Below are 27,699 nucleotides of genomic sequence, written 5' to 3'. Positions count from 1 at the left end.
TAGCTGTGGCATTTTCCTCATTCAAGTACATAGCAGAGGTTAACTCATCTGACTCTCACATTATATTGATCTTTTCTCTCTTGGGAGGAGCCTGTTGTTGATTTTTGGTGGTTGTTATTCTTGGGATGGGCAGCTAGTGGAAGGAAAGAGTGAGTGAGTGAATTGAGACCATAAGGAATGGGTAACTAATTACTGCATGCATGCGGCTGACAGACTGCGAGATACACAAATCTTTGTTCTCCACCAAAGTGCTTCATTTATAATTGAGATTACAGTAAGAACAGAATGAAGTTGTCTAAAGGAAAATGATGTCTCAGGAGTCTTTTATACTGGTTTGGCCACAAGTTAATAATGTGGCCAGCACTTAATAGTGAACTGTAGGGCTACATTATCTTTTAACAGATGCCACTCAAGTGCAATCCAAACAGGTCAATTACTAGCAAATCTCTGATGATCTCAGTACACCATGAAAGAGCCAAAGAAAATGTTCAGATGCAAAGACACATAGGACTGAAATAGGGTACAAACCAATTTACTGAAATGGAACTTAACCCTTAGAGGAATGAAACCAGCCTACTACATATTCATTTCTATCTTATTAATCATTTATGCAGGATGTGAGCTTGTGATTTGAAGCAAAATTTTACAAACCAATAAATGCGTATATATTTCATTCCTGTTTCTTGCAGGAAATGGTATATCCTTTAAGAGAGGGTGAACTAAAAAGATACCCGATATTGGAAAAGCTTTCTTCTTTTTATAGTCATTGTTGTTGGCAACTCTGGTTAAGTTCAACACTACAGGTTTCTGGACAAACAAAACAATCCTGTAGCAAACACAGTAAGGGCCTATTCATCTCTTATAAATGCATGTGTCTAACTCTCATTAATATTAATGGAGTTGCATACAAGCATTGAGGCGATAATAGACTCCCATTAAAATCCATTTGTATTCATGAGTTTTTTTTTTTTAAAAGAGGTTAGTCTTCAATCATTTCTTCTAAACCTGTGAGTCAATGATCTTAACTTCAGAAGAGGTTTCAAATATAGCTGATTAAATAAATTAAGAATCCACTACAAGTTTATTTGCAGCAAATTTCCATTGAAAATGACGATAAATTGACCCTTTTCCAATAAAATCACCTTCACATGCCCTATTAATCTGTATATTGCACATTAACCAGAAAACATCAGATGATTCTTTTTTTTTTTTTTCAGATGATTCTTGTTTGCTTCTGTTAGTCTTTGTCACATGAATTTGAGAGATTGTGAGTGGGGAATCTGTCCAGGACTAAATCCATAAACCAAACTTCTTAAATTGGTTAACTTAACCCAAGTCAGTCTATTCAACATTCTCAAGTATAGCAGGCAATGTTAGTGTTCTTCAAAGCATACAGGAGCATCAGAACGTTGAAGACTAGGAACATCTGCTAAACCTTATGTTCTGAGAGTAAACATTCCATTTGTTACAGAATCTGTGTTTGCATTGTCAATTACGGATTTCACACAATGCTGGTAACAAAGGAGAGTCAGAGGACAGGAAGATGAGGGTGACACAGTCTCTGTTTTCATCTAACCACTATGCTTACAATGGGATGGAGAAAGGGAGAGGAGGTGAGAGCTACACTCACTTTTCCAATCCATTGATGAATCTTTTCTGGATTCCTTATTAGTGTCATACTTTATGCTTTTAGAAAAAAAACCTACCCTACCTTCAAAACTAAAATTAAAAGACAATTCAAACATTACTGAAAACAAAACACATTAAATAAAGGAGCAGCCCATACATCAATTTTTCCTTATCAGAGGTACTTAGCTGAACCATTTGATTCAATAAAACTCTAATGTGGGTTTTCCTTGGACAGATACACAGCTGAACCTCGATGAGGAAAACAAGCGTGAGTGCAATGATGTGAGACTCTGAGATTTATAATCTCAAGAGGACAGAAAATGCAAACCCAAGCTGCAAGGTTTGTTTTCTGTAACCACAGTTCACAGCTAAAGGAAGGTGGCTTTGATAGAGCCACACCCAGTTGGAGAAACAGCACAGCATGATAAAACGTGTGTCATACATAAAATACCTATATTAATTTCTTGAGCACGAAGGAAAGATAAAGTCAATTTTGTTCTTGCCCACGAGTAAAAACTTGACCAAAATATTTGCCACTACATATGCTTTGGTATGCACATTTATATACATGATAAACATCTTAATTGTCTTCAGGGGTAAATATTTAAATACATATGTGAAAAGCCACTGCAATACAGAGTACTTAGTGACTAGGAAGATTATGGGTTGAATGGATTAGAGAAAGTAGGATAAGTAGGAGGAAGCAAACTCTTGAATATAGGCTCAATCTCAGTTATTTATTGTTTTATGTGACTTGGCAGGTCATCTGTCAGGACACAGCATAACAGTAATGAACAATAAGACAAGCTATTTCCGTTTATCTGTTCATGTACTCATCCTCCTTATGAGACCTACTATGTGCCAAATGCTGGGATACATGATCAGAGAAAGGAATGAAAGACATGTGCTTATCCTAGAGAATTTTTCAGGCAGGCGAGAAACAAAGTGCTGCTGAATATAATAAATGAATGTGCTGATGGAAGCATGAGTAGGAGGTATGGGAAGAGCCGGTTAGGAGGCAGAGAGAGTCGTGGTTTCAGGGAGAGATTTCTGGGGAGAGGGCATCTGAGCTCCATCTCATGAGATGGCCTAGGAGGTAGAGGAACTGTTCATTCTAGGAAGTGTACCTTGTTCAGTTCTGTGGATGGGTCAGGTGCCAGTGAAAGAGTCAAAAATGATGGTGGGGAGGGTGCAGAGCTACCTCCTTCAGAGTCTTGTGTGTCATGTTAAAAAAAGAAAAGTCTCTTCTTATTTGGAAATGGATAAGTCACTGATACATCTTTTTTTTTTTTTTTTAAAGAAAAGATTTCCTTATTTAAAAGGCAGAGTTATAAGAGGGCGGGAGGGAGAGACTGAGATCAATCTTCCATTTGCTGATTCACCCGCCAAAAGACCACTGATGCCAGGAGCCAGAAGCTTCATCAGAGTTTCACATGTGGGTGCAGGGGCCCAAGGACTTGGGCCATCTTCTGCTTTCCCAGGCACATTAGCAGGGAGTTGGATTGGAAGTGGAGCAACTGTGACCCAAACCAGCATCCATATGGGATGCCAGCATTGCAGGTAGTGGCTTAACCTGTTATACCATAATGCTGGCCCCTACAGATAAATCTTAAAGACTTACAAACCAGAGAAGACAGAAACATCACCCTGGTGACAGTGTGGAATGTGGATGAGAAAAAATAAAATTGGCAGCACAAAGACCAGTTAAAAAGCATTTGCCCAAATCTGAGAGAAAAGGAGAACCTGAGCTAGAGAAGTCAGTGGTGATGAAATAACTCATCTGGAAACTGGTCGGTTGAATCCATAGCACTCATTTAGGTGGTGGAATCTATGGCCGATTTAACAAAAGGAGAGGTGGGAGGAAAATGGTTTAGGAGGATTCCTATTTTCACAGATTGATACGAATAAAAAATAATAACCTGAGTCAGGAGGTATCAGACAAGCAACAAGCTTGGAGGAGAAGACGTCAAGTTCAAATGTGGACACTCAGAGTTTGAAACCTATGTAAGACATTTGATTAAAGATATCTCTTTGTTTATTTTTTAAAAGATTTATGTGTTTAATTTAAAGGTAGCATGAGGGAGAGACAGAGATTGTCCATCTACTGGTTGACTCCCTCAAATTTCTGCAACAGCTAGGGTTGGCCTGGCTGAAGCCAAGAGCCTAGAAATCCATCTGGGTCTCCCATGTGGGTGGCAGAGGCCCAGGTGTGTGGGGTATCATGCACTGCTTTCCCCGGCTCATTATCGGAGAGCTGGATCAGAAGTAGCGTAGCTGGGACTCAAACTGACCCTCACATGGGATGCTGGCATCACAACAACGGTCCTTGAAGACGTCTCCTAGCCAAGGATTCATGACACTGAAATTCAGAGCAAGCTTCCACGCTGGAAATCTAAATTTATGAATCGTTATTTGACAACTATGGTCGAGTATTGATTATAACTAGGAAAATAAAATTTGGACTCCTATTTTAGATCGGCTGATTGTATATATATATATATATATATATGCAAATTTTTTGCCTACCCAGGACCTGTTCACCTTTCTTCTGATAAAAGCTTCAATTTCTGGGGAGAGCGTGTTTTGTAACTCTTAATTCATGTGGCTGATGTTGGCTGACTCCACATTTGGCTCTGTGAGAGGCATATTCCTCAAGTCTGATCACTTTTTACCTGTCCCCTCCTATGCCACCATAGTTGAGCATGTGAACCAAGCCAGGTCATACATCTACATTTTTGGACCTCATTTGCAGCTGTTGGGGGAAAAGTCTTTTCTGCTGGGATGACAGAGAATAGATTTTTAGTCTGCAGTAGCTGATACCCTTGGTGACCGCTGGGAGGACCCCAAGAACAGAGAAAACATGGGAGAGTGGTGAGCTGAGAGAGAACATGAAACCAACAGAGTCCCAATGATGACATTCTTTGAGTTTTTGGATCTACTCGGCCTATGTTCAGAATGATCCCTATACTTTTCATGTACAGCTTCTAGAATATTCTAAATTTCTTGAGCTAATTTGAATTGATTTATGTTTTACTTGCTACCCAAATAGTCCCCATTAAGGATAGAGGGTAGATTTATAGCAACTTTTATTTATGTTAATTACAAAAGATTTGTAAATGAGTGGATAATTAAATATCAATAGAAAAGGAGCATGATTGGACACTCACTATAATTTTTGATACGTTATTGCAGTAGAACTGATATCTTTATAATTTTGAATATTCCTTTTGTAAATACAATATGTATTTCCATTTAGCTCTTTATTGCCTTTCAATAACAGTTTGTCACTTCTTATTTAAGGAGTTCTTTTTTTGGTTAGATTTTTTTTTGCCATTTAAAAATTTTAAGTAATATCCTTTTAAGTGTACATTTTGGACACTTCTAAGTAATATCCTTTTTTTTTTATTTTTTGACAGGCAGAGTGGACAGTGAGAGAGAGAGAGACAGAGAGAAAAGTCTTCCTTTTCCCCTTGGTTCACCCTCCAATGGCCGCCGCGGCTGGCGTGCTGCGGCCAGCGCACCGCGCTGATCCGATGGCAGGAGCCAGGTGCTTCTCCTGGTCTCCCATGGGGTGCAGGGCCCAAGTACTTGGGCCATCCTCCACTGCACTCCCTGGCCACAGCAGAGAGCTGGCCTGGAAGAGGGGCAACTGGGACAGAATCCGGCGCCCCAACCGGGACTAGAACCCGGTGTGCTGGCGCCGCTAGGCGGAGGATTAGCCTAGTGAGCCGCGGCGCCGGCCAGTAATATCCTTTTAAGTGTACATTTAAGTGTAATTTTGGTGGTGTCTATAAATTAAATTGACTTTTATATCAATTCTGTAACCAGAATTTTTTTGCTAAACTCATAGATTTTAATTATTTAAATTTTCTATATAGAAAATATGATTTCTAATATATGATATGATATAGGATATATAATATATGATATGATATCAATATACATCAATATAATATATGATATGATATAGGATATGATTTCTAATATCCTATGTAAACATCTTTTTACACTTTTCCAATAATCGAGTATCATATTTGTTGTATATAATTCTTTTTTTGGTTTGGGGATAGTATATGCCTTTTTTTAGTTTAAGGATTTCCTTTCCATCTTTTAGCTTTCTGTGAGACTTTTATTTTTTGCTTTTTTATTTTTATTTTTGCCTAGAAACCTTTTATTCAAGGTATATAACCTTCATGCATTTCATATATACAAATTTAGGAACATAGTGATCCTTCCCACCATATCCTCCTTCCCACCCACATTCCTAACCTTCCTCCTCCCTCTCTTATTCCCATTCTTATTTTTTACTAAGATACATTTTCAATTAACTTTATACATATAATATTAACTCTACACTAAGTAAAGAGTTCAACAAATAGTATGAGGAAAAAACCCTGTTCCTCAACATTCCAGAAAAGGGCTATTCAGAGTCATCACATCTCAAAGTGTCAATTTCACTTCCATAAATCACCTTTTAGGTACTCCATTGGTTACCACAGATCAAGGGGGACATAGGGCATTTGTCTCTTGGGGGCTGGCTTATTTCACTAAGTATAATGTTTTCCAAGTACATCAATTTTGTTGCAAATGACAGAATTTCATTTTTTTACTGCTATGTAGTATTCCATGGTGTACATATACCATATTTTTTTATCCAGTCTTCAGTTGATGGACATATGGGTTGATTCCATATCTTAGCTATTGTAAATTGTGCTGCAATGAACATGGGGGTATGGAGAACATTTTTATATGCTGATTTCATTTCATATGGGTAAATTTCCAGGAGAGGGATAGCCGGGTCATATGGTGGGTCTATATTCAGATTTCTGAGGTATCTCCATACTGTCTTCCACAGTGCACAAGTTGACATTCTTACCAACAGTGCATTAGGATACGTATTCCCTCACATTCTTGTCTGCATTCGTTGTTTGTTGATTTCTGTATGAGAGCCATTCTAACTGGAGTGAGGAAAAACCTCATTGTGCTTTCGATTAGCATTTCCCTGATTGCTAGTGATACTGATCATTTTTTTTCATGTGTCTTTTGGACATTTGGATTTCTTCTTTTGAAAAATGGCTGTTCAAGTCCTTTGCCCATTCCCTAACTGGATTGTTTGTTTTGTTGTTGTTGAGTTTCTTGAGCTCTCTATATATTCTGGCTATTAGTCCTTTATCAGTTGCATAATTTGCAAATATTTTCTCCCATTTTGTCAGTTGCCTTTTCACTTTGCTGAGTATTTCTCTCACAGTGCAGAAGCTTTTCAATCTGAAATCCCATTTGTCAGTTTTGGCTTTGATTGCCTGTGACTCTGGGTTTTTTTCTTAAAAGTCTTTACCTATGCCAATTTTTTGCAGGGTTTCCCCAATGTTCTCTAATGATTTGATGGTATTGGGTCAAATATTTAGGTCCTTGATCCGTTTTGAGTGCATTTTTATGTAGGGTGTAAGGTAGGGGTCTAGCTTCATACTTCTGCATGCAGAGATCCGTTTTCCTAACACCATTTGTTGAAGAGATTGTCTTTGATCCAAGGATTGACTTTATCTCCTTTGTCAAAGATAAGTTTGTTGTAGATGTGTGGATTGATTTCTGGAGCTTCTATTCTGTTCCATTGGTCTACCCATCTGTTATTTGCCAGTACTAGGCTGTTTTAATTATAACTGCCCTATCGTATATCTTGAAGTCTGGTATTGTGATGTCTCTGGCTTTGTTTTTGTTGTACAAGATTATGTTAGCTATTTGAGATCTCTTGTATTTCCATATGAATTTTAGAAGCATTTTTCAAGATCTTGGAAGAATGTCCTTGGTATTTTGATTGGTATCACATAGAGTCCTGCAAATTGATTTTAATACTATAGATATTTTTGTTTTTAGAAAGCTTTTATTTAATATAAATTTTATAGATACAGCTTTAGGAATATAGTTGTTCTTCCCCCCATACCCACCTTCCCACTCCCACTCCTGTCCTACCTCCTACTCCCTCTCCAATCCCTTCTTAATTAAGGTTCATTTTTAATTAACTTTATATATATATATATACACACACACACACACACACACACACATATACAGAAGACCAGCTCTATACTAAGTAAAGCTTTCCACAATTTGCACCCACACAGAGTATAGCATACTGTTTGAAAACAAGTTTTACCATTAATTTTCATAGTACAACTCATTAAGGACAGAGGTCCTACTTGGGGAGTAAGTGCACAGTGACTGCTGTTGTTGATTTAACAATTGACACTCTTATTTATGAAAGCAGTGATCACCTTAAGCTCTTGTCATGAGCTTCCAAGGTTAGGGAAACCTTCTGAGTCCACAAACTCCATTCAGTATTTAGAAAGAGCCATAAGAAAAGTGGAAGTTCTCTCCTCCCTTCAGAAAAACATACATCCTTCTTTAATGGCCCCTTCCTTCCACTGGGATCTCACAGAGATCCTTCATGTAGGTCATTTTTTTGCCACAGTGTCTTGGTTTTTCATGCCTGATATGCTCTCATGGGCTTTTCAGCCAGACCCAATTATCTTCAGGGATGATTATGAGGTTAGAGTGTTGTTTAAGGTGTTAGTGATTCTATGAGTCTGCTGTGTGGACTGCTTCCCATGTTGGAAAATTCTCTCCTTTTTAATTCTATCTATTGTTATTACCAGACACTCGCTCTTATTTATGTGATCCCTTTGACATTTAATCCTATTCATATGATCAATTGCATACTTAATATGATCACTTTAACGCATAAGATGGCATTAGTGCCATCCAGCTTAATGGGATTTGGAGTCCCATGGCAAGTTTTTAGCTTTACTCTTAGGGGTAAGTCTATGGAAATGTGTGCCGAATGGTACACCTTCTCACTCTTATTTTTTACTGTGATCTATTTTCAATTGGATTTAAACACCTATGAATAATTCTGTGTTAAGTATAGAGTTCAACCAATGGTATTAAGTAGAAAAAGAAAATAGTAAAAATAAAAGATAATAAACAGTTCCTTGACAGTTAAGACAAGGGCTGTTCAAGTCATTGTTTCTCATACTGTCGATTTCACTTCTACCCAGAGCACCTAAAAATTAGGGATATTTTGATGATATTGATTCTTCCAATCCATGAACATGGAAGATTTTTCCATTTTTTTGTGTGTCTTCCATTTCTTTATTTAATGTTTTGTGGTTTTCATTGTAGGGATCTTTGATATCCTTGGTTAAATTTATTCTTTTTGGAGCTATTGTGAATGGGATTGTTCTTAAAAGTTCTTTCTTAGCCATGGGATTGTCTGTGTATACAAAGGCTATTGATTTTAGTGTGTTGATTTTATATCCAGTCACTTTAACAAACTCTTTTTTTGAGTTCTAATAGTCTCTTAGTGGAGTCTTTTGGATCCCCCTATAGAATCATGTCATCTGCAAATAGGGATAATTTGACTTTCTCCTTCCGAATTTGTGTTCCTTTGATTTCTTTTTCTTGCCTAATGACTCTGGCTAAAACTTCCGGGACTATATTGAATAGTAATTGTGAGGGTGGGCATCCTTGTTCTGGATATCAGGGGAAATGCTTCCAACTTTTCCCCATTCAGTAAGATGCTGCCTTTAGGTTTCTCATAAATTGCTTTGATTGTTGAGGAATATTCTTTCTTTCTTTCTTTTTTTTTTTACATGACTGACTTTTTATTGTTTACTTATTCATTATTGGGAATCAGTTATTTTTTTAATTTTTTTCTTTTTTTATTTAGTAAATATAAATTTCCAAAGTACAGTTTATGGATTACATTGGCTCCCCCCCCAATAATTTCCCTCCCACTCGCACCCCTCCCATCTGCCGCTCCCTCTCCCATTCCATTCACATCAAGATTCATTTTCAATTATCTTTATATATGGAAGATCGATTTAGTATATATTAAGTAAAGCTTTCATCAGTTTGCACCCACACAGAAACACAAAGTGTAAAATACTGTTTCAGTACTAGTTATAGCATTACTTCACATTGGACAACACATTAAGGACAGATCCCACATGAGAAGTAAGTACACAGTGACTCCTCTTGTTGACTTAACAATTTGACACTCTTGTTTATGGCGTCAGTAATCTCCCTAGGCTGTAGTCATGAGTTGCCAAGGCTATGCAAGCCTTTTGGGTTTGCTGACTTTGATCTCATTTCGACAGGGTCATAGTCAAAGTGGAAATTCTCTCCTCCCTTCAGAGAAAGGCACCTTCTTTGATGGCCCCGTTCTTTCCACTGGGATCTCACTAGCAGAGATCTTTCATTTAGGTCATTTTTTTTTCTTTCCAGAGCATCTTAGCTTTCCATGCCTAAAATACTCTCATGGGCTCTTCAGAAATATCCGAATGCCTTAAGGGCTGATTCTGAGGCCAGAATGCTGTTTAGGACATCTGCCATTCTATGAGTCTGCTGTGTATCCTGCTTCCCATGATGGATCATTCTCTCTCTTTTTTATCCTATCAGTTAGTATTCGCAGACACTAGTCTTGTTTGTGTGATCCTTTTGACTCTTAGACCTATCAGTGTGATCAATTGTGAACTGAAATAGATCATTTGGACTAGTGAGATGGCATTGGTACATGCCACCTTGATGGGATTGTATTGGAATCCCCTGGCACGTTTTTAACTCCACCATTTGGGGCAAGTCCGATTGAGCATGTCCCAAATTGTACATCTCCTCCCTCTCTTATTCCCACTCTTATATTTAACAGGGATCACTTTTCAGTTAAAGTTTAAACACTTAAGAATAATTGTGTGTTAATTACAGAGTTTAACCAATAGTACTAGAACGAAACAAAGAGAAAATACTAAAATGGATAAAGTATTAAATTGTACATCAACAGGACAAGAGCTGATCAAGTCACTGTTTCTCATAGTGTCCATTTCACTTCAACAGGTTTCCCCTTTGGTGCTCAGTTAGTTGTCGCCGATCAGGGAGAACATATGACATTTGTCCCTTTGGGACTGGCTTAATTCACTCAGCCTAATGTTTTCCAAATTCCTCCATTTTGTTGCAAATGACAGGGTTTCATTGTTTTTGGCTGCTGTATAGTATTCTATAGAGTACATGTCCCATAATTTCTTTATCCAGTCTACTGTTGATGGGCATTTGGGTTGGTTCCAGGTCTTAGCTATTGTGAATTGAGCTGCAATAAACATTGAGGTGCAGACAGCTTGTTTGTTTGCCAATTTCATTTCCTTTGGGTAAATTCCAAGGAGTGGGATGGCTGGGTTGAATGGTAGGGTTATATTCAGGTTTCTGAGGAATCTCCAGACTGACTTCCATAGCGGCTTAACCAGTTTGCATTCCTACCAACAGTGGGTTAGTGTCCCCTTTTCCCCACATCCTCTCCAGCATGTGTTGTTGGTAGATTTCTGAATGTGAGCCATTCTAACTGGGGTGAGGTGAAACCTCATTGAGGTTTTGATTTGCATTTCCCTGATTGCTAGTGATCTTGAACATTTTTTCATGTGTCTGTTGGCTATTTGGATTTCCTCTTTTGAAAAATGTCTATTGAGGTCCTTGGCCCATCTCTTAAGTGGGTTGTTTGTTTTGATGTTGTGGAGTTTTTATTTCTTTGTAGATTCTGGTTATCAACCCTTTATCTGTTGCATAGTTTGCAAATATTTTTTCCCATTCTGTCGGTTGCCTCTTCACTTTCCTGACTGTATCTTTTGCAGTATAGAAACTTATCAATTTGATGCAATTCCAACAGTTAATTTTGGCTTTGACTGCCTGTGCTTCTGGGGTCTTTTCCAAGAAGAGGAATATTCTTTGTATACCATAGTAGCTTAAGGTTTTCATCATGAAAAGTGTTGCATTTTATCAAGTGCTTTCTCTGCATCTATTGAGATAATCATAAGGTTTTTGTTCTTCAGGTTGTTAATGTGATGTAGCACATTGATAGATTTTCAGATGTTGAGCCATCCTTCATACCAGTGAAAAACCCCACTTGATCCGGGTGCATGATCTTTCTGATGTGTTGTTGGATTCAATTGGCTAGTATTTTGTTGAAGATTTCTGTATCTATGTTCATCAGAGAAATTGGACTACAGTTATCTTTGTTTGTTGTATTTTTTTTCAGGTTTAGTGATTAAAGTGATGCTGGCTTCATAGAATGTGTTTGGGAGGACTCCCTTTAATTGTTTTGAATAGCTTGAGAAGAAGTAGAGTTGGTTCTAGTTAACTGTCTGATAGAATTCAGCCTTGAAGTTGTCTGGTCCTGGGCTTTTCTTTGTTGGGAGGGTATTTATTATTACTGATTCAATCTGTCTTGGTTATTGGTCAGTTTAGGTTTTCTATGTCTTCATGGTTCAATTTTTCAGGTAGTATGGGTCCAGGAATCTATGCATTTTTTCTGGGTTTCCAGTTTTTCAGCATGTATCTCTTTGTAGTAATTCCTGATGTTTCTTTTTTATTTTTGTGGTATCTGTTGTTACATTTCTCTTTTCATTTCTGATTTCATTGATTTGCATTCCTATGTCTTTTATTTGGTTAGTTGGGCCAATGGTACATCAATTTGTTTATTTTTTCAAGAAACCAGCTCTTTATTTTGCTGATCTTTTGTATTCTTTTTTTTGGGAGGTTTTAGTTTTATTTATTCTTTATTTTTAATTATTTCTTTCCTGCTAATTTTGGCCTCCATTTGTTGTTTTTCTAGGCCCTTGATATGCATAGGTGGCTCATTTATTTGGTACCTTTCCAATTTCTTGATATAGGCACCAATTACTATAAACTTTCCTATTAACACTGCTTTTTCTATATCCCATATGGTTTTTTTTTTATTTGACAGGTAGAGTTACAGACAGTGAGAAAGAGTACTAGTTATAGTATTAAATCACAATGTACAGCACATTTAGGACAGAGATCCTACATGAGGAGTAAGTGCACAGTCTGTATCTTTTGACTAGAGAGTTGAGGCCATTTACAATCAAGGTGACTGTTGAAAAGTGATGACTTTGCCCTGCCATTTTTCTATAAATATTCCTATTGTTTATTTTGGATTTCCTTTATATTTTTACTGGAAGATTTTCTGCCTTCACCTTCTTCCATAGTGATAACCATGTTTCTGTGTGTAGCACATCCTTAAGTGCCTTTTGCATGGCTGGACGAGTGGTGGCAAATTCTTTAAATTTGTTTGTTATGGAAGGTTTTATTTCACCTTCATTCATAAATGAGAGCTATGTAGGGTACAGTGTTTTGGGTTGACAGGTTTTTTTTTTCTCTTAAGATTTGGAATATATCTTGCCATTCTCTCCTAGCCTGTAGGGTTTCTGATAAGAAGTCAGCTGTGAGTCTAACTGGAGGTCCTCTGAAAATAATCTAGCATTTTTCTTTTGCACATTTTAGAATCTTTTCTTTATGTTTTACTATATGGAAAGTTTGACTATATTGTGTTGTGAATATCTTTTCTGGCTGTGTCTATTATGAGTCCTATTTGCTTTCTCTACTTGGATGTCCCTTCTTTCTCTAAACTGGGGGGGTTTTCTAATTATTTCATTAAAAAGGCCTTCTAATCCATTCTCTCTTTCTACACTTTTAGGAAGTCCTAAGACATGTATGTTGAGTTGTTTGATAGTATCCCTTAAATCTCCAAAACTGTTTTTAATTTCCTATTTCTTCTTTGTTTTGGTCTGACTGAAAGTTTTCCAGAGATTTTCTTCTAACTCAGATACTCTTTCTTCTGCCTCACCAAGTCTGTTGTTTAGGCTTTCCACTGCATTTTATATTTGGTCTATTGAATTCTTTATTTCTAATATTTCATTTTAATTAATCTTTAAAAGCAATTTCATGGGAAAAATTTAAATCATATCATGTGTGGATTTCTTTAACTTGTGGATTTGCTTCTGATTACTTCTCAGTAATCATATGGTCAATTTTTAAAATTCTATTTCTGGAATTTCATCAATCTCTTCATCTCACATTCTAGTATTGTATGGTTGTGTTCCTTTGGGGGCATGGTGTTGTCTTTCTTGTTTCTTGAATTTCTGCTTCTATTGTTAGGCATTTGTGGGGATACTTTTTGTTTTTGTTTTCTCTGATAGCTTTTATCTTTGGAATAAGCTTCTGTGGCTTAGTGGAGGGTCTACTCTTTTAGTTTATACCTGGAAGCATGTGCTGTGTATGGCCAGGAAGCTCTGTTCAGTTATCCAGGATGAGGAGAGTATCCAAGGTGACATCTAAGTTGGGTGTGGTAAGACTTTTTTTTTTTTATCAGAGTCTGATCAGCTCTAATGCCATAGTCTCAGCCTCTTCTCTCCTCCAAGGTGACCAATGCCCAGGTGCTATCCCCAGAGGGTGCAATATTCATTGCCACAAGAACCACATGAAAAATCCATGCAATCCACAGTGTGAGCATGGATCCTACAGCAATGACCTTCCCCAGGCAAACGGGAGCCCTGAGCATGTGGCACCACCCACAGAAACTGCCCAGAGACCCAGCCACAACCTGGGCCTTTCCATGCAGCCACAATGTTTCCACAGTTCCAGAATACAAGACTTCCACAGTCAGAGGGTATTGAGGATCCACTCTGCCATGCCTGTCTGTCCTGTCCACAGAGAGGCGGAGATTCTCCTGGAGCCAGCTATCTGTAGGTACTCCACCTAGGCAACTGAAGCCCCAGAGTCCATGATGTTCTTAAAGCCTGGGGCACCTCACAGTCCTACATTTGATCTTAACCAAGAGGCCAAGAAGTGATTACCTCACAGTCCTAGGTGGGTTCCCAGTCCCCTGTCAGTCCTCCCAGCCAGACTCAGCTGTCACCTCTCTGCTGGTTGCTGGGCATGTGGACACAAACTGTCACAGCTATTACGAGTATCCACAATGGCACCTGCCTTCTGTCTGCTAGTTGCACGGCATCATTGTCTGGGAGTAAGGGAGAGAGAAACATGTCCCTTTTCCCCCTATAGGTGGGAATTAGGTAAGTGTCATCACTATTAACCCCCTTTTACAAGTGAAAACATTGAGGAATGAAAAGTTAAAGTGGGCTGGAGTGTGGCTCACTTGGTGAATCCTCTCCTGCAGCGCTGGCATCCCATATGGGTGCCAGGTTCTAGTCCCAGTTGCTCCTCTTCCAGTCCAGCTCTCTGCTGTGGCCCAGGAAGGCAGTGGAGGATGGCCCAAGTCCTTGGGCCCTGCACCCACATGGGAGACCACGAGGAAGCACCTGGCTCCTGGCTTCGGATCGGCGTAGCTCTGGTCATAGTGGCCATTTGGGGGGTGAACCAATGGAAGGAAGACCTTTTTCTCTCTCTCTTTCTCTCTCTCTCTCTCTCTCTCTCTGCCTAGCTTTATCAAATAAATAAATAAAAAAGAAAAGTTAAAGTAATCTGCCTAAAGACAAAGGCATTCCCAACAATGCCAACATTGAAACTCTGGCCATTTTGTATTGGCCATTTTGTACTCTTCACCATCGTATTCCACCATTGTAGCTGAGAACCAGAAATCATTCCGCAAATTATACTTAACATCTTTTGAAGTCCATCTTAAACAGATCTTTACTAAAAACAAGTAAAAATAAACATCTAAAGAAATCAATTCATAGGAAAGTGTCATGTCCCAAATTCTGTTCAGCATTTTAGCTAGCAATGGATTAACCAAAAAGAGATGTTGGAAAATATTAAGAAGAGTGGATTTTCCCCTTATGGATGATTCACAAGCTAACATTTTGGTACTGGCAATTTAAATGTATTTAAGAAGCTTGTTTTCATCCTGCTAAAAGGCAAATATAATTAATGTTTCCAAAAGAAAAAAATAAAATCAATATATTCTCTTTCTATTTGGCTTTTGATTTTACAGCTAATTATGTTTTTGCATAAAAAGAGTTTTGCCTTAATTATATCCCTTGACTGCTTTAACAGTGCATTGTTTTAAACCATGTTATTCTAAAAATCTTACCTTAATGAGATGACTGTTCTCATTAAGTCAATAACTTTACTTAGCATTTTAATATAACATAGCTGAGAAATCCTCACAATTTGTTACTTACTGAATTTTCTTTCCTTATTGTACACATCAACTGGTGTTTGTGTTTAGCTATAACAAGTACAAATTTAGAAGAAAATTTACTGCATGGAAAATATGAAACTATTATGCACTAATACACAACATGCATGAAAATTGGAAAATGAATACATTTACATATTTGTTTGTTTATGCATATTTGTATTGGTTTACTACACTTTCTAACATTATCCATTCTGGGACTTGAGACTTGGGGAAAGATTTTTTAAAAACCATATGAAGTTTTACTGTTGAGAGAAAGACTCAGATTTTGCTAAAATCCTTTGTAAGTGAAATAATGTAGTAAGTAAAAAAAAAGAAATAAAAATTTAAGCGTTTTCATAAATAAGGTTTACTTTGCACGCTCTATAGTAAATAACATGCTTAACAGCAATTTTAGTTTGCGTATTCAATACATATTAAATACCTTCTCTAGAAGATGTATGCCTATTTTTTTAATTACACTAACATTTTTTATTTCTGATAAATGGAAGGCAAGAAGATTTGTCATTGTTACATATTTTTTTCTAGTTTTAAAAATAAATTGCCAAACGTAAAAAGAGCTTCAATGAATATATTTGGTGTTGTGTTTTGTGACATTAAGTAATCTTGTGTTTTATGTGATATAGAGTACAGGAGAACAAAAGGAACCCTGGACTTCTGGGTCCTATCTGGCTGTGCCACAGTTAGTGTGCGCCATCAGAGTCTATTTTATTGGCCTTGGTCCTTGTCTCTGTAAAACCACAGGGAAGGAGTGAAGGTGTTGCTACTCAAGGTGTGTTCTGTTAGATCGCCTGGAAAAAGATTCTTCGCTCCCATGTGGACCTACTGAATCAATCTGCCTTTTACCAAAATGCTCAGGAAATATTTATAGTGATTATAGTTTAATGGACACTGGGATGGAGGAATTTGGATGTTACTATGTCTAAAAATGTATGGGTCAGGAATGTGACATTTTATGTAAAAATACTCACAGATTTTCTAAAGTGATCCAAAGTGTCCTAAAAGATATAGCATAAATCTGATGTCATGTAGATTTTAGCTAATTCCAGGGCTACCCATTATTCTCTGTCATCTTGGGGAAGTTATTTAATTTTTATGTTCTTCTATGTGAAATGTAGACAGTCATAACTCTTATAGGGATGACATAGTGAATGAAATAAATATTTTGTTCAGCAAATACTATTTTTGATTATTCTACCTCCCTGCTACTCCCATCCATCCCCATTCTCAACTTGTGTTAAGCCACAAAAGTTTGAGATGAATATATTAAGCAGTATTCCTATTTCCAGCATGAGCTGAGCTATTTGTCCAGTTAATTTCCGATTCCGTCCTCTGAAGCTACCATTCCAAACCTTTCTTACTCTCCTCAAATACAGGATGTCACCTCTTCCAGCCGTATTTCAGCTTTAGCTAGGCCAAGTCAGTGACGTGCAGCCTGATGTGAGAGGCTGACTGTGACTTAGATGAACAGGAAAGCATGGACTATCATCCCCAAACACGTGACAACCATCCCATCAAGTTCAGCCGAATGACTCGGGGGTGTCCCAGGGAGAAGGATAGGTTTGGACAGAGAAGAAGATGATACCATGTAGCAAAAATTGGAGTCCTGTGACTTTAACAGATTCGGAGCAGAACAGAGCACGGAGCAGAACAGAGCACGTTTCATTGATAGATACTCGAGGCCTAACACAAAGCTGGGACTCTGTATGTGCTCGTTGACTATTTCTTAAGGGTGAATCAAAGTAATGTTGAGGGGCAGACCAGCTAACCCGACTAACTGGAAGCGGGGCAGATTGTGCATGGGTATTAAGAATCTGGAATGTGGGAGACGGACTGGGAAAATAACACAGTGTCTAGAAATGGTGCACATACAAGGTCCTCAGCACTGGTTTCACGCAGTGGCAAGAGCCACTGGATGTGCTCCAAGGAATCCCTCTTAAAAAGGTTTTTAGACTACAAGGAAATTCCATGGGGTTTTCTATGGCACTTGGGATGTAGTTAGGTGCAGTAAGAAACACGGACATAGAAACTATTGTCATTGTCATACTCATGGGTCCCCAGAGGTGGGGAGGCATGGCATGTACTCAGGACCACATAGGAAACGCCTCCATGGGAAGTAGATGGGTAGAGAAAGAACCATGGGGTAATTACTGAAGTTATTGCAAGAAGTGGGATAAGAGGAAGCTGTCATTGCTGTAGACATGAAATGCAACTCTGTTCCCATATGCTTGGTTACTGCATAGAACAAAATGTACACTTCTGCCTTAGGGGGAACGACATAGCTGTGTCCAGGTGGTAAACGTGGTGGCTACCACAGTATAGCCTACTGAGGATACCAGATACAGCAGGTAAAATGATGGTTGTTAAACCTGAGCTGGATTAGGCAGAAGGGCTCCATGGACTTGTGGGTCTTGATGAGGTTCAGGGACCTCCTGTAGTGGCATCATCCGGGACCAATAGCTGGACACCAGACAAGAATGGTCAGTGGTTCCCAGCCTTCACAAAAGTTCCTATACTTGGTGTGGTCTAAAGGCACTGACCTTGACTGAGACAGTGGTTGTCTGTGTGGTATCCAAGGTGAAAGGATGCCTCTGAGGTGATAACTATGCAGGATGTTGTCCTAACTCTGGGAAGAATGAGGGAACCCCAACGATGACTAAGCTGAAATTTTTTGTCAGGCTATTGGGGGAAAAATTAAGAGTTCAAATTTAGGAAAAGTTTGAAAACACACCAACTTTGTGGGCTGATATGTACAATATAGATTGTCATTCACTGGAACTGTAGATGGGAATTTTTGCATTTGTGGAAACTGAGATGCATTTGAATGCTAACCATCTGCCTCCACTCATCCATGAGCGATGGGAGCTCAAACTGAGGAGATTCCTTGCAGCTGACTGTTTGCTCTTAGACATGAGAGACATTTCTTCAGAAGAACTGGCTCTTATTCCAATGATATTGAATACTTCATCTTTTTCTCCATGGTTTGAAACATTAGCTTTATCATGTATTAAACTTTGATTTATTACTTAGGCCAGTAATTCTCCAGATTAGAAATTAAAAGAAACATCTGAAATATTTATCTCTTCATTAAGATAACAAAAAAGGGTGAGTTGGCATTATGGTTAAGTCTCTGCTTTGGATGCCTGCATCCCATTTCAGAGTGCTGGTTCAAGTCCTGGCTCCATTTATGATCCCGAATCCTAACAATGCACACACTGGAAGTGGGTGATGGCTCAAGTAGTCGGGTCTCTAACACCCATGTGGAAGACCACATGGAGATCTGGGCTTTTGGCTTTGACCTGATCCAGCCCTGTCTGTTGTGGGCATTTGAGGAATGAACCAGCAGATGAGACATCTCTATGCCTGTTTTTCTGCTTTGCAAATGAAATGGAAATAAATAAACCAACGAATCAATCAATAAAGCCATAAGGTCTACTGTATGTTCTTTTTAAGATTTATTTATTTAAAAGTCAGGGTTACACAGAGAGGAGAGGCAGAGAGAGAGAGAGAGGCCCTCCATCTACTGGTTCACTCTTCAATTGGCCACAATGGCTGGAGCTGAGTGGATCCGAAGCCAGGAGCTTCTTCTGGGTCTCCCACATGGGTGCTGAGGTCCAGGGACTTGGGCCATCTTCCACTGCTTTCCCAGGCCATAGCAGAGAGATGGATCAGAAATGGAGCAGCCGGGACATGAACCGGTGCCCAAATGGGATGCTGGTACTGTAGGTAGTGGCTTAACCCACTACACCACAGTATTGGCTCCATGTCTACTGACTACTATTAACACTGATAAGATATTTTATGGAAAAATAATTTTATTTTCCTACTAAGGAAAAAACTATTGAGTGATGTTGTTTCACTGCTTTTGCAAATCTATTGATGTCTGGCCTTATGGAAGATAGCTGGCTTCTCCTATCTGCCCCTTCATCAGTCTGTTGAGTTTTCTTGATTTCCTTGAAGAAAATTAGGACTCACATAGATATGTGATGGGGAAAGAGAAGAACAGGTGACCTGTGAAAGGGTCTCGGGAACCCCTAGATGCCTTCGGACCGCAATTTGAGGACTACTGTTTTAGTTTACTTACAGATTTTTCTATTCACTTCTATTCATCTGTCTAGTTTCTGACCAGTTCATCGTCTTAATAAGCATGTTTACAATATGTTTTAACGCTTCATACTAGAATTTCCTTGCTGCTTTCTTTCCTTCAAAGTATTGTAATATTTTCACAATTATTCTTCCACTTCAAATTTAGGATAACTTCAAATTTAAGACACCCTTGTAGAATTTTAATTGGAATGGTATTGTTTATAGAGAAATTTAGAGAATAATGATATCTTTACAATTAAAGATTTCGTTCTTTGATGTTATACCATATCTTAGAAAACAGAATAAGACTTTTGGCCCATTGGATTCCTTAATGGAATAGGGTTAATGTAGTATTAAACCATTAGCATGACATAGCCAAAACTGATATCTCTGAATTAAAACCATATGAAGATGATGAGAATCATTCATCCTAGCAACTAGTGTATTTTGGTGTGACAACAAGTACTGAAGAGTTCAATGACCACATTCAGCCTATTGGAGTTGATCATTTGTGTGGGGAGCAACCCGGACTAGACTAAGTTATTGGAATTAAGACTTATTCTATGCATCTGCTCTCCCACAATATGGCACTGAGAAGGGAGAAACAGCTTCTACACAGCTGCCTCCAGTTCAACCAATAAACTGTAGGACCTGCTCCTGATTGGAGGAGAGCAGCATACTCGGCGTGTGGGTAGCAGAGTTGGGATTGGTGGAAGAGGACTGTAAAGGAGGAGAGAGACAACATGCACCAGGAACATCTAAGAGGAACACCTGTGCAGCCCCCGAGAGAGCCGGCCGGCGGTGTGCCACTCTCCTGCGGAAGTGGGGAAAGTGGCTAGGGGGAACCGCCCTTCCACGGAGGTGGAAGGGACGGTAGCCAACCCGGGAAGAACCAGCAGCAAACCCGGGGAGGGCCGAGCAGACGAAAGAACAGCGGAGGGTCCTGTGTCGTTCCTCCACAAAGAGGGGGAGCGACAATTTGTTTATTAACTTCAGAAAATTTTTTTCTTCTTTCTTATAGTTAAAATTTGAGAGACTTAATTGAAACTTTCAAAAATAGAAAGCAATAAAACCTATAGCAGTGTGCCATGCAAGAAAGGTTATTGAATATGAAACAATACTTAGAGAGTCTGGCTTCTAATCTTAGTGTGAACCCTGATTCCCTGCAGGTTTGGTGATCTCTTTAGTCTCTCCAAGATCAGCTTTCTCCTCTCTCTGGTAGCAAGCGTGACACCCCTCCTTCCCATGCAGAGCATGGAGCTGAATATAAGGTGTAGTGAGGTACTTTATAATGAGTTTCACAAAATGTATTGTGTTCTGTAATGCTGGAATTATGGGCTGTAGAGCTGGGCCAACACTGCAGAGATCAGTTGGTCTCCTTGTCCTTGGAATGGTAGCTGTCGTCTAAGTGTTTTCCAGAGTCAAGAGGTGGAATTCATGGCTGAAGTAGAAGGAAGGGCATGACCTTTTCTGTGTGACTTGGGTTTATGCTTTATGGAGTTTTACTTGGTGAAAGAGACACACTGCTTTCAAACATCTGGACACCTCTAGTCCAGGCCAGTTCTAGTGCGGACCCTCATTTTTACAGATGAAGAAACAAGCTAGCAGACAAATTATTTCCCATTTGCCTAGTTTGACAATAGCAGTGTTGAGACCAGAAGCATGAGCTAATGTTTAATGTGTGCATTCGATTTGCTTAAAATTTAATTTAAAAAAATCGACATAAAATTTAATTATCTTTGGCTTTCAGTCTAGAAATTTGACTTCTTATTGGCCTACAGTCAGGCATGGATCATACTATTTGTAAATAAAGCAAAATATAGACAGTCAACACAGGTAGTGTTTAGTCTGTCAAACCTGTACATCTTCATGTAAGAATTAAGGAATGCTTATACAGAGTACTTCATGAGTCTTCCCTAGTTATATACTTAGATAAAGTAAAAATACAACCAAAGCATCTCTTACTTTGAGGCATACTGGAAAATTCCATTGAAAGGAGGAAGATAGACGTCGACCCCAACTCCTGGAGCTGTTTCGTGCAGCCTGAGTGTGTCCTGTCTCTATGATGCTGACTACTCGGCATTGCCACATGTCATCCTACTGACCTACAGATAAGAAGTTTAGATGAATATTTTTGGTTTGCTTTGATTTTCCTTCACTTAATCTGCTATACGGGCACAACTAAATTAATTATTCCTTAGTGTGCTGTACATTGAGATTTAATGCTATAACTAGTACTCAAACAGTATTTTTCACTTTATGTTTCTGTGTGGGAGCAGACTGTTGAAATCTTTACTTAATGTATGCTAAACTGATCTTCTGTATATAAAGATAATCAAAAAAGAATCTTGATGTGAATGGAAGGGGAGAGGGAGTGGATAAGGGAAGGGTTGCAGGTTGGAGGGACGTCATGGGGGGAAGCCATTGTAATCCATATTCTGTACTTTGGAAATTTATATTCATTAAATAAAAGTTAAAAAAATAATTATTGACACTGGGTCTTTTTATATAAAATAACTGCTAATTATTTTTCAAACATGTCTTGATTTTAGCACAGTAAAAGTCACACCAGAATATTAGAGCACTCTGGCTTGGAGACACACACCCCTGGTTTGTTGGGAACAGAGGAAGCCTGTCACTATTATCTGGTTTACTGCTTCTGGGATGGTGTTAAGCGGGTAAGAGCAAGTGGTCAAGCAGCACAGAGGTCTCCTTTCATTGTGGAGAACTATGAGACATAATCAGGTACATACAGCTCTCACTGTCCCAGTCTACATGGGGCAGTGCTGCACCCAGCCAAATGACTGGATATTCGATTATGGGAGAGGTATCCTAACCCAGGTAGGGTAAGGGTCTTGATGATTTCTTAATTATGGAAGCACTGGCCTCACCTCTTCTATAAATGGCAAGTAGGATACCATAGCATGCACAGGAAATTTTTCAAAGCAGATGATTTAAGTGTTCAGCAAGTTTCTTGATATTCTATATGGTAGTGGATAAGAATGTTTAGATTTCCTGTTTGAACTTCAGGCCATGCCAAAAATTTTACTCCCGAATTACAGATGCTTGGAAAACTCAGTACCTTATATAGCAATGCCTGCACTTCAGGTTTACAAAGTAAACTGTGCAGAGAGCAATGAAATTGCAGATCAGAAGGTGTCACGTATTTATGCAGACGGTATGCTTCCTTACTAATGGGCCTTTGTTATAGAAACTGATTTGTACTGGATGTTGAACTCTTTTTAAAACAGGAAAATGTAAGTCTCACTTTACACGGATTCTGTTTTTAATTATAATTTGACAAAAGAAATAACTGCGTTACCTATTTGATTTGCCAGAACCTTATCTAGCACCACCTGTTGAGCCCAAGGCACTCAAATGCTGACATATTGCAGAGAACAAAATTATGTAGCTGGCATACTAACTAGTATTGATGCCAACAAAAGCATAATGTAGCCTTTGTACTTGAAATAAAACAAAAATACACTAAGCTACCAACTGCAAAGGTTTAAGAAAGCCACATTTAATTATACACAACCAGATCCTTCTAACAAAGAAATATAATGAAAAATGGTCTGGGAGTTAAAAGGATGAAGTGTGCCTGGTCCACACTGGTAAGTATCTTGAGCTTAAACAAAACAGAATTTCATGGTACAGCTGATTTATATTAAATATGACATAGAGGATACTGAACTTGTTTTCATGAACCGATGGGTTCAACAGAGTAACATTTGCAGTGTGAGGAAACATCAAAATGCATTGCCGAAACTGGCAAAGCAAAGAGCTGTAATTAGTTATCAGCTTGTGCACAGACAGTTCATTGGGTTCAACTTTGTGAAGAGTATATTGCCTTTGGAAGTTCACCTGCCTCTGCCTTTGTACATCTGTTTACTTACATACAGTTAATGCAGAAATATGCAGTCCAGACAGAAAGGGCTACGTAGGGACCGCCCCTATTTTGAGACACAGGAATATGAAACCCAATTTGGAAGACTGATATTGGCAGAACCACAGTCTAAAATGTTTGAGATTATTGATGACTGTATCTTTTTAATTGTCAAGCCCTTACTTTGGGCCAAACATTCAATTTTATAAATATTACTCATTTATCCTTTCAACAAACTTGAAAAGTAGTTATTATTTTTATGGAAGAGGAGGATTTAAAAATATTTATTTACTAATTGGAGAGGAAGAGAGGCAGGAAGATATAAAGAGACATAATTTCCATTCACTGGTTCACTCCCCAAATGCCCGCAACGATTTGGGCTAATCCAAAGCTGAAGCCGGGAGCCTGGAACTAAATCCAAATCTCTCATGTGGGTGCCAGGAACCCAATTACTTGAGCCATCACTGCCACAGAGGAAAATTTTGAGGCTAAGAGAAGTTAATTAACTTGCCTAAAGTTGCTAATGCCAAGTCTGATCCCAACACAAGTATTCTAAAACTCTGCACAGTAGATTTCTATGAAGAAACTCCCTAAGAGATAATTTGTAAATTGATGCATTAGGATGCCCAGGTTAACCAGAATGATTAGAGTATATTTCATTGCCTGAGATGTAACTAAAGAAATACATTAGTTGATTATATCAGATTGTGACTGTATGATAAAAGGAATGACTGCAATCCATTCAGAAATTAAAAGAAAAAGAAGGGATGTATAGGAAAGGAAATAGTGCTCAGGTTAGTACAGGAGAGATGCCCTAGGTCCAAGAAGCTGGTATTGATCACTGGGGAAAAGCATCCCCAGTGTGAAGAGAAGCAACCTAATTCACACAGTTATCCTATACTGATGACAATTCAACTCTCCCATTCTGATTCTGAATTGCGATTAGTCTCTGAAGTGAACTGGTACGCCAGGAAAGGGCACTCTGAACAAATGTCCAAACACTTTATTTGCCATTATTTCTGAGATTGTAATTTAATAATTGGCTTTCTGGCTTATAGAACAGACTCCTGCAATTTTAGTTTGCCTGAATAAATTTCCTTGCATTAACCATTCACATGAGCTCATAAAAGAAATTTGTGAGTCTGAAATGCTAAGAACCAGGACCTGGAACCCAGGAACTCCACAGCAGTAGTACCTACTTGGGAACCATGTCTGAGTCCTCTTCCTTTGTGAGACCACTCCTTAAATGGGAGCCTAGTCTTTAAGCTTCTCAGTGGAACATTCATGCTTGTATAGATGGGAAACAAGGCACAGAGGTTCAACAATTTGTTTAATTATATAAAGGATGAGGAGTTCTGATTAATTACCCTGTTAATTTTTAATTATAACAGTACAAATATTTGGTACATATAGTTCAATTGTCTTTCAGTCTCTATTCAACAGCTATACTTTCTTTTTTTTGATTTTTTCTTTTTATTATTTAATACTACAGGGCAGTTGTTATCAAAACAGCATGGTACTGGTACAGAAACAGATGGATAGACCAATGGAACAGAATAGAAACACCAGAAATCAATCCAAACATCTACAGCCAACTTATATTTGACCAAGGATCTAAAACCAATTCCTGGAGCAAGGACAGTCTATTCAATAAATGGTGCTGGGAAAACTGGATTTCCACGTGCAGAACCATGAAGCAAGACCCCTACCTTTCTCCTTACACAAAAATTCACTCAACATGGATTAAAGACTTAAATCTACGACCCGACACCATCAAATTATTAGAGCATTGGAGAAACTCTGCAAGATATAGGTACCGGCAAAGACTTCTTAGAAAAGACCCCAGAAGTACAGGCAGTCAAAGCCAAAATTAACATTTGGGATTGCATCAAATTGAGAAGTTTCTCTACTTCAAAAGAAACAGGAAAGTGAAGAGGCAACCAACAGAATGGGAAAAAATATTTGCAAACTACGCAACAGATAAAGGGTTGATAACCAGAATCTACAATGAGATCAAGAAACTCCACAACATCAAAACAAACCACCCACTAAAGAGATGGGCCAAGGACCTCAATAGACATTTTTCAAAAAAGGAAATCCAAATGGCCAACAGGCACATGAAAAAATGTTCAAGATCACTAGCAATCAGGGAAATGCAAATCAAAACCTCAATGAGGTTTCACCTCACCCCAGTTAGAATGGCTCACATTCAGAAATCTACCAACAACACATGCTGGAGAGGATGTAGGGAAAAAGGGACACTAACCCACTGTTGGTGGGAATGCAAACTGGTTAAGCCGCTATGGAATTCAGTCTGGAGATTCCTCAGAAACCTGAATATAACCCTACCATACAATCCAGCCATCCCACTCCTTGGAATTTACCCAAAGGAAATGAAATTGGCAAACAAACAAGCTGTCTGCACCTCAATGTTTATTGCAGCTCAATTCACAATAGCTAAGACCTGGAACCAACCCAAATGCCCATCAACAGTAGACTAGAAAAAGGAATTATAGGACATGTACTCTATAGAATACTATACAGCAGTCAAAAACAATGAAATCTGGTCATTTGTAACAAGATGGAAGAATCTGGAAAACATTATGCTGAGTGAATTAAGCCAGTCCCAAAGGGACAAATATCATATGTTCTCCCTGATCGGCGACAACTAACTGAGCACCAAAGGGGAAACCTGTTGAAGTGAAATGGACACTATGAGAAACAGTGACTTGATCAGCTCTTGTCCTGTTGATGTACAATGTAATACTTTATCCATTTTGGTATTTTCTCTTTGTTTTGTTCTAGTACTATTGGTTGAACTCTGTAATTAACACACAATTATTCTCAGGTGTTTAAATTTTAACTGAAAAGTGATCCCTGTTAAATATAAGAGTGGGAATAAGAGAGGGAGGAGATGTACAATTTGGGACATGCTCAATCGGACTTGCCCCAAATAGTGGAGTTAGAATCATGCCAGGGGATCCCAATTCAATCCCATCAAGGTGGCATGTACCAATGCCATCTCACTAGTCCAAGTGATCAATTTCAGTTCACAATTGATCACACTGATAGGTCTAAGAGTCAAAGGGATCACACAAACAAAACTAGTGTCTGCTAATACTAGCTGATAGAATCAAAAAGGGAGAGAATGATCCATCATGGGAATCGAGATACACAGTAGAATCATAGAATGGCAGATGTCCTAAACAGCACTCTGGCCTCAGAATCAGCCCTTAAGGCATTCGGATCTGGCTGAAGACCCCATGAGAGTATTTTAGGCATGGAAAGCCAAGAAACTCTGGCAAAAACAAACAAACAAACAAACAAACAAAACCAAACCTAAATGGAAGATCTCTGCAAGTGAGATCCCAGTGGAAAGAACGGGGCCATCAAAGAAGGAGGTACCTTTCTCTGAAGGGAGGAGAGAACTTCCACTTTGACTATGACCCTGTCGGAATAAGATTGAAGTCGGTGAACTCAAAAGGCTTGCATAGCCTTGGCAACTCATGACTACAGCCTAGGGAGATTACTGACGCCATAAACAAGAGTGTCAAATTGTTAAGTCAACAACAGGAGTCACTGTGTACTTACTTCTCATGTGGGATCTGTCCTTAATGTGTTGTCCAATGTGAAGTAATACTATAACTAGTACTGAAACAGTATTTTACACTTTGTGTTTCTGTGTGGATGCAAACTGATGAAAGCTTTACTTAATATATACTGAATTGATCTTCTGTATATAAAGAAAATTGAAAATGAATCTTGATGTGAATGGAATGGGAGAGGGAGCAGGAGATGGGAGTGATGTGAGTGGGAGGGAAATTATGGGGGGGGTGAAGCCATTGTAATCCATAAACTCTACTTTGAAAATTTATATTTACTAAATAAAAAATAAAAACAAAAAAATTATTTAATAAATGTGAATTTACAAAGTTCAACTTTTGTATTGTTGTGGCTTTCCCCCCTCCAAAAGCTATACTTTCATACACATGAAAGAAGCCTTGAGATCTTTCCACATCTGCTAAAGATGCCAAATATATGTGTCTCATGTTTAGCATGTCTCAACACCCCAGCAATCCTTTCTATTTTTGGACAAGCACAT

At 38.6% G+C, this 27,699-nt stretch overlaps 1 long non-coding RNA gene across 1 annotated transcript in view; it reads left to right on the top strand.

Annotated features, from left to right (window-relative positions):
- The window catches only part of LOC127483511 (uncharacterized), a 71,303-nt gene extending 43,910 nt beyond the window's left edge, over positions 1–27,393 (top strand). The window contains exon 4 of the long non-coding RNA XR_011381245.1: positions 25,090–27,393. This is a non-coding gene — a long non-coding RNA (uncharacterized lncRNA). The remainder of the gene's footprint in view (positions 1–25,089) is intronic.
- The last annotated feature ends 306 nt before the right edge of the window (positions 27,394–27,699 follow it).

The sequence above is a fragment of the Oryctolagus cuniculus genome, chromosome 13 (assembly GCF_964237555.1).
Source record: "Oryctolagus cuniculus chromosome 13, mOryCun1.1, whole genome shotgun sequence".
Classification (NCBI taxonomy): domain Eukaryota; kingdom Metazoa; phylum Chordata; class Mammalia; order Lagomorpha; family Leporidae; genus Oryctolagus; species Oryctolagus cuniculus.
Note: the sequence above shows the minus strand (reverse complement) of the source record. Positions and strands in the feature narration are given on the sequence as shown.